General features: G+C 48.2%; 1 non-coding gene across 1 annotated transcript; it reads right to left on the bottom strand.

Moving 5' to 3' along the window:
• Positions 1–1,842: 1,842 nt before the first annotated feature.
• Positions 1,843–1,949, bottom strand: LOC133833488 (small nucleolar RNA R71). Its single transcript, XR_009892865.1, has one exon. It is a non-coding gene; the product is annotated as a small nucleolar RNA R71 (small nucleolar RNA).
• Positions 1,950–7,724: the final 5,775 nt, after the last annotated feature.

The raw sequence follows: 7,724 nt of genomic DNA, 5'->3' as shown, positions 1-7,724 counted from the left end.
GATTTCACTATGGCTGAGAACGTAAATAACGTTGTCGACAACAATGCAAATATGGGTAATGCAACTAAAGTTGATCTGCCATTAATGAACAATCTACTTCCTACTATTACGGGGATACATCCAAGCATTCGTCCTCCAACTGTTGAGGCAAAAAATTTTGAGATAAAACCTTCAATTATTCAAATGTTGCAGAACTGTGTACAATTTGGGGGGTTACCAAATGAGGATCCAAATCTCCATATCACAAACTTTTTAGAGCTATTTGCGACATTCAAAATGAATGGGGTGAGTAATGAAGTTGTAAGATTGAGATTGTTGAGTCTAGTTTTTATCATGTTTTGGTGTTGTTTTTAGTAGTCTTTTATTTCGTTTTTCTTTCATTTAGTGTGGATTTATGCTTTGTTTGTCTGTCTTTGTGAATATCAGGAAGAATTGAGCACATGGAAGAAAATTCCAAAGAAAGGGAAGAAATAACCAAGTTTTTCATCATATTTCGATAATGAATGGTTCTCAACATAATTTGGGAGTGTTAGTGAATTTTTGGGATGAAAACTTGAAGAATTGAGAAATCCCTTAAGATCCACGGCATGAGCAAAGTGGAGCCGCGGCTAGGTGGGAAACAGAACCAATGTTTTTAAGGAAATCCTCGGGCCGCGGCATGGCTAGAGAGAGCCGCGGCATAGATGGGCATTTTGCCCAGAACTCGTCGACGCGGGCCGCGGCATGGCTGACTAATGGCGCGGCATGGAGAGGGCCTTTTGCCCAGGAAATTGGACACGGGCCGCGGCATAGTGTATGTAGAGTCGCGGCCCGCCTCTTTAAAATTTGAAGTCCTAGGTTTTATTATGGCGAAAAAGAGAAGAGAAAAGGGAACGTACGGACGAGGGAGAAGTGCTGGTTTTGAAGGCTCAGGCTTAGAGTATTTTTTACATGTTTTTCTTCTTCTTCCTGATGTTATCTTTAATTTCTGTTGTGATTAGCATTATGATTATGAACTAATTTTCTGTTTAGGATGTTTAATTGAATCACTTGAATCCCTGTTATGAACTAATGCAATTTTAATATTGTTCTTCTTCAATCTTCTTCAATTCCTTATAACCTGTTTTTATAGAATGATTATTGATTGGCCATCTTTAGTCATATACATATGTTTTTAAGTCAAAATCTGAGAAGTGAGATTTAATTCTGCTGTGGTTATATTGGACATAATTCTAATTTAGAACGAAAGTATCTGAATTAATTGTGTAACTGTTATTAAGTTGTCGAGATTAATGCTACCTTTGTGGTTCAATTTACCATAGAAATATAGGAAATTGTCACCTAGGTTGAGTTTATAATTCATAGTATGATTATAGGCTGCTGTATCAACTTGTTAATTGAACTAGGTAAAAAGAAGAAGAATTCACACTTTGCATTAGGGAATAATAGGGAGGATAGTTGATGAGATTGAATATCCTAATTGTTTCTCAGTGATTAAATTAAAAGTTTTTCTATTAGTTGTTATTCCATTCAATTTTCAATTATTGTTTCTGCACTTTATAGTTTCTCTTGCTGCACTTACAAAAATCAAGAATTTCAATTCATCAAATAGAACAAGAAATTAATTGACTGGTAATTGATAAATCAGTCCTTGAGGACGATACTTGGTTTTACCATTTTATTACGAATTGCGACTGTGTGCACTTGCATAGCAAAAAAATTTCGCAACAGAGATTATTCCCATTTTCACTAAGGGACAGAGCTAAGAGTTGGTTGAATTCATTACAAGCTAGCTCTATACTTACTTGGGAAGATTTGGCTCAGAAATTCCTTGGTAAATATATTCCCCCTGCCAAGTCAACCAGAATAAGAGGAGAGATTAATAACTTCCATCAGCTGGATGGGGAGTCTTTATATGATGCATAGGAACGATTTAAAGAGTTGCAAAGGAAATGCCCACATCATGGAATAGAGAAGTGGCTGCTAGTTCATACTTTTTACAATGGTTTGGGGGGTGTTGACGGTGAGAACTCGTCAACGAAGTTAAGTTGGAAAAATTATCAAATTGAAATCGCTAATTAGAAAGCTATGAAAACTTAAACAATGACTCAAGAACAATGGGATAACCACAATGGAGAATTCAGTATCTCATTCACACTAATATCTCTGCTACAGTAAAATTTCCAACCCCTCTGCAGGTGGCCTTGGAATTCAATTTATAGTAGGCTCTAACGGCCTTAGGTACATAGTGGTCCAGGGGACCAAACGGTACAAACGTACTGTACTAGGGGAGTGGTTTCAGAGGTTGTGGCTGTACATCCCGTACAGGAGCAGGTGTCAGGGGGATGTCTCCACTACTTGTCTGTACTCCTTCTTGAGGCGTGGTAGCAGGCGTGGTGGCGCAGGAGGTAGTGGTGTCGGCTCTGACCCATGGCCGTAGACGTACGGACCACGATCCTCGCTGGCACTGGCATCCGTACTTAGTACCCGGTCGTACAAATATGTCTCATTCGACTCGTTCCGGATCTACTAAGCATAGGGACTTTGAGGTTGTGAAAAAGGGGATCTTTGGTGTCCGTATTGGCCGTGGCGTTGAATAGGGGTCTTGGGCCCATGCGCATCAAATCACGGTGTGTTGGCCTCTTGAGAAGATGGCGGGCTGGTGGACCTTCCGGGGCGCGCGCGCGGGACCTTGCGCGGCCTCGCGCACGGGGAGCCATTGGCGGCCTCGCAGCCTCCCTCGGCCCCGCGCATAGGCATGGTAGGAGTGGCCCAAGGGCCTCGCTGAATAGGGCGCCTCGCCCTATGGTGGCCTCGCGAAATAAGGCACCTCTCCCCCTACGATGGCCTCGCGGAACAAGGCATCCCGCCCCTAGGGTGGCCTCGCTACATAAGGCACCTCGCCCTCTAGGATGGCCTCGCGGAACAAGGCATCTCGCCCCTAGGGTGGCCTCGCTACATAAGGCACCTCGCCCTCTAGGATGGCCTCGCGGAACAAGGCATCTCGCCCCTAGGGTGGCCTCGCTAAATAAGGCACCTCGCCCCCTAGGATGGCCTCGCGGAACAGGGTCCTCGCGAGACGGGGTGGTCTCGCGGATCGGGGGGCCTCGCCACTTGGTGGCCTCGCGGGAGGCGACTTGGTGGCCTCGCGGAAGAGCATTCTCGCGAGACGGGGCGGTCTCGCGGATCAAGGGGGCCTCGCCACTTGATGGCCTTGCGGAAGGCGACTCGGTGGCCTCGCGAAAGAGCATTCTCGCGAGACGGGGCGGTCTCGCGGATCAGGGGGGGCCTCGCCACTTGATGGCCTCGCGGAAGGCGACTCGGTGGCCTCGCGGAAGAGCATCCTCGCGAGACGGGCGGTCTCGCGGATCAGGGGGGGCTCGCCTCTTGATGGCCTCGCGGAAGGCGACTCGGTGGCCTAGCGGAAGAGCATCCTCGCGAGACGGGGCGGTCTCGCGGATCAGGGGGGGGGGAGTACGCCCAGGTGACTACCTTGCATTTCCCCTTGATGAGATTATGAGCATCAACACTTGCCCCCCTAGTCTAGGAGAGGGCCTTAAGGTGCTCTTGTAGACTATTCATCTTGGTTCCTATAAATAGGCCTTCATGCATGGCTTAATATTTACATCTTACCTCCTTGGCTTAGCGGTGGTTAGACCCTTGCTCCTTTCAAGAGGTAAAGGGTTCAATCCCCCACAACCACACTTTCTCTATTATTTCATCACTTTTCCATTTTTTCATCGTCATCATTTTTTTTTTTTAGCTAGTTCCTTGGTGTGTATATTTTTGGACTAACACACGCTTCTGATTAATTCTTGCAGACGCGCATTTTCAACGCTCTGGTGCTTTTCGCTTTCCAACCTTACTTGGACTCCGACTTCGTTCTTTCAATTGCTTGAGGTATATTTTCTTTTCTTCTCCCGTTTATTTACTTATTTTATCGGATTCACACCAACAACACTTGGGATGGGGTACGTTAGCCCGAGCTTGTTTTGACCATACGCGCGCCCCTCCTCTTTCTTGTTATACATATACCTTGTAGTAGTCCATTTAGGGCGTTTGCACCTAGGGGTATTAAGCTTGTTCCTTTGTGTTTTGTAGTATTTCCCTTGTTTAAACGTGACCCCCTTTTTGCTGTCGGGACGCGGTTTCATGGCCAGTGAGGGCCCGTCCGACATACCCTCGAGGGCTGAGTTCATCGACCTGTCTTCAGATCCCGAGTCCCCTGAGGGCAGCCCTTACCAGGACTATGATTCTTTGAGGCAGGCCCGCATTCGCCACCTCGAGTGCATGGCCGATCTTAGGCATAAAATTTGGGTGGTAGAGAGCGAAATCGACTCGGTGTCGAGGGGAGACGGAGGACCTTCACCCCCGGGCCTTAGTGACCATATAGCGCGTCTTAGGACGGCTCTTTTTGAATTGCGGTGGGAGTTAGAGTTTATGGAGGGACACATTCCGCCAGAACCTCCCACTCCCCCTTCGCCTGATGACGATCACGGGGCTATTAACTCCTCTCCTCAGCCCCTAGTCTCCGTTGATCCTGGCTTAGCGCTTCCGCCATCTCTCCCTCGATGGAAAACCCTTGCTAGGAAGAGAAAATGGAGGGTTAAGTGCTCTGCCTCTTCCTCACATGTTTCTTTTGATTTTGCAGATATGTCGAAGGTACGCAGACAGGTGTCCGTCCAGGAAGAAGACGACGCCCCCCTACTGGCGTCCAGCCTAGTGTCCCATATGTCTTCGAACAAACTGAAGACCATCGTGAAGCGCTACCGAACTCCTCCAGAATACGCCCTGCATGTTCCTCAGGAGATCTGCCGGGCCGACCGCCCTGAGAAGGGCTTTGTGGCTTTGAGTGAGCAGATTATGAAGGCGGGTGGCACCATTCCTCTACACCCGTTCTTTGTGGCGGTTCTCAACTATTTTGATTTGGCCCCTCTCCAACTGTCGCCCAACAGTTGGTTGACTTTAAGTTGCCTCTTTCTTTGGTTCAAGGATAATGAGCAACGCGCCCCGACGGCGCAAGAGGTGCATTCCTTGTACAACCTTATTGGGGTGCACAATTCCAAGGGCTTCTATTACTTGCAGAAGGCCAATAGTGAGCTTCCCTTGATAGATGGCTCAGTGTCTAACCCAGGGTCCTGGAAACAAGAGTTTTTCTGGGTACAGGGGCCTCTTTCAGTTCGTGAAGGCTTTCGCGCTGAACCTAGTAAGTATCCAGGTCTTTTTCTTTTTCTTATTAGAACTCACCGTTTTGCACTCTCGCTTGTACTGATATTGGTGCGGTTCTTGCAGGGCAATTTGCTGATCCCTCGGTCATCGGGTCGGAGGCGGAGGCGATAAACAGACTCATTGCAGCAGACCCTGCCCTGAAGAAGGCAGCAGTCCTATTTACCATGACGAATCTCAATCGCCACCAATTGTCTCCGGTCTCTAACCCCAAGTTCCTATGGTCAATCACCGGGTCTAAGAAGGTTGTGGCTACGCCGGCTGGGCCATCACTGCACGAAGATGAGGCTGAGGTGGAGATGGAGGATGCCCCCCTGTCCCCCAGGGGACATCCTCCTCATGACTCCCATGACCAGGACACGGCCTTTCACCCTCTAGGCCCGCAGGCCGCGGCAGGATGCTACGCCCCTCCTGGTCACGGTGGCGGCGATGCCTTCCCTCCAATTCATCATGATCTCGGCATACCGGCTGCTGATTTCGTCGGGCTCGCAGAGCTCCCTGCCGATGCACCAGAGTCTCAATTTTTCTCTTCTGCTGCGCCTCCTCCTGCCTCGGCGAGTGGGTCGTCTGTCCCAGTCCAACCAGATGCTCCTAGCGTGGGGGCAGAGGCTTGGGTGACCAGGATGGCCTCAGTTTATGGGCAGCGTTTCGTTCCAATAGCTGAGAGTCTCCCTGTCTCCGACTGGAGGGGCCTAGGGAACGTGACTCAATCAGACCTCGGGGAGATGCTAAGGCGTCCTGCGGCCTGGGTGAGGCTTTTCACTTTGCGTTGATTAGTATTATGCATAGATGCACCTGTGTTCTTCTTTTTGTTACTTATTGCTGATGCCATTGGTTTTCTTGTGCAGGTCTACATCGTGTCTCTTCGACATGCTGACTCAACTGGCATCCTTTCCGCATCTACCACTGAGAGGGACGGCCTCATAGTCCAGGTCCAGGAGCTCGAAAATGAGCTTAGCGCAACCAAGGTCCAATTGTCAAAAGCCCGGACTAAGTACACCAAGTCGGACTCGAAGAATGAGCAGCTGAAAGCTAAGATCAAGGTGCTGAAGGGCAAGGCTAAATGTTTGGAGCGCGAGCTCAAGGAGGCCAAGGCCGCTGCATCCGGGTCACATGAGATGGTTGTTCGACAGGGGACTGAAGTTGAGGCCCTTAGGACTGAACTACAGTCGGCTCAGGAGAAAGTCGCTTCCTTGGAGGCGGAGAAGGTTGTAATCGAGCGCAAGTCTATAGACCGGGCTCTCTACAATGTGTGGAGGCAGGATCCCAACTTCGACTTCTCCTCTTTTGGCGAGCAAGCTGTTGCCCGAGCAGCCTGGTGGAGTGCCCACTACAGGAGGCCTTGAACTAGTTTCGCTCCTTTTTTGTTTTTTTTTATTTTGTAACGTCATTACTAGTGCTACTTTTCTGTTAGTAACCCTTGTATTTTCTTGAGAACTCCTTTCTTTTTTATGTATGAATACATGTGATGTTGTTGTTTATTTCTTGTTCTACTGCATTTGAGGCCCTTTTATGCCTGTATGACGCGGTTTGGTTGGTTCCCTTCTTTTATTTGTCAAGCTGGAGGTCCTTTGGATCCCATGTGAGAGGGTTCACTGGGACCTCTTTTGGTGCCTCTTGGCGGTTTTTGTAAGGATATTTTGACCCCTTGGGTCTTAGCTATCCTTTTGGGTTTTTCTTGCGCGCGCTTATTATTTCTTTGCGAGAGGCGTCCCTCTCGTCCTTTTGCATAGTACTATTTCGGCAAGGGTCTCTTTTGGGACCCTTTTTGGCTAGGCGGCTTGGTGGCCGCTCCAGACTTATTAGTGTTGTCACTATATATATTTTTTTCTTTCATAAGGCCTTTTGGCCTCCTTGATGTTCACGAGGGTAGCTAATCCTCGTAAACTCAGGGGAGGCCTTGCAAGGTCTTTTTACTACTTTCTGTGTTTAGAAACTTCGTCTAGGGCCCCGATATAAGGGGTCCTTCTAGGACCTCCCATTGAACGGTCCTTTTTAGGGCTATGGTCCTTCTCGGGTCCTCCTGATGCATAGGGGGTCGTTTTTAGGCTACTCCTAATTGAGGGCCCTTTTCAAGATCCCTTATCAGAGGGTCTTTTTTAGGAGCCTCTTTTTTAGGAGGGCGAGGGGTCCTTTCCAAGACCCTCCGTTAGAGGGTCCTTTTCAGGCCTCCCTTGCTAGCTGTGTTATCGCCCCCTGTCCTGCCCCCCAAGTGTTTGGTGAAATTTATTTCGGCGGACACTTTGGCTGATGCCCTGGTATTCAAGAAAAAATAACACACGAAGAGGCTAACAATTTTACTTATAATACGTGGTTTCATTCATTATATTCGTAACATAATGGTTTCATACACGTAGTTGCAACGGTACATAGGTGATTTTCACATAAAACAAAATAAAATGGCTCACGCCTACTTAGGAGGTTATCTAGGTAACCTCTTTGATTTCTTCCTACCATATCAAGGCAGCGTGCTACACTTGTGCTTTTATCCATGGGCATGGGCGTCTTACTGGTAGTAC

Source organism: Humulus lupulus, chromosome 4 (assembly GCF_963169125.1).
Source record: "Humulus lupulus chromosome 4, drHumLupu1.1, whole genome shotgun sequence".
Lineage (NCBI taxonomy): Eukaryota > Viridiplantae > Streptophyta > Magnoliopsida > Rosales > Cannabaceae > Humulus > Humulus lupulus.
This window is presented reverse-complemented; position numbering and strand designations above follow the sequence as displayed.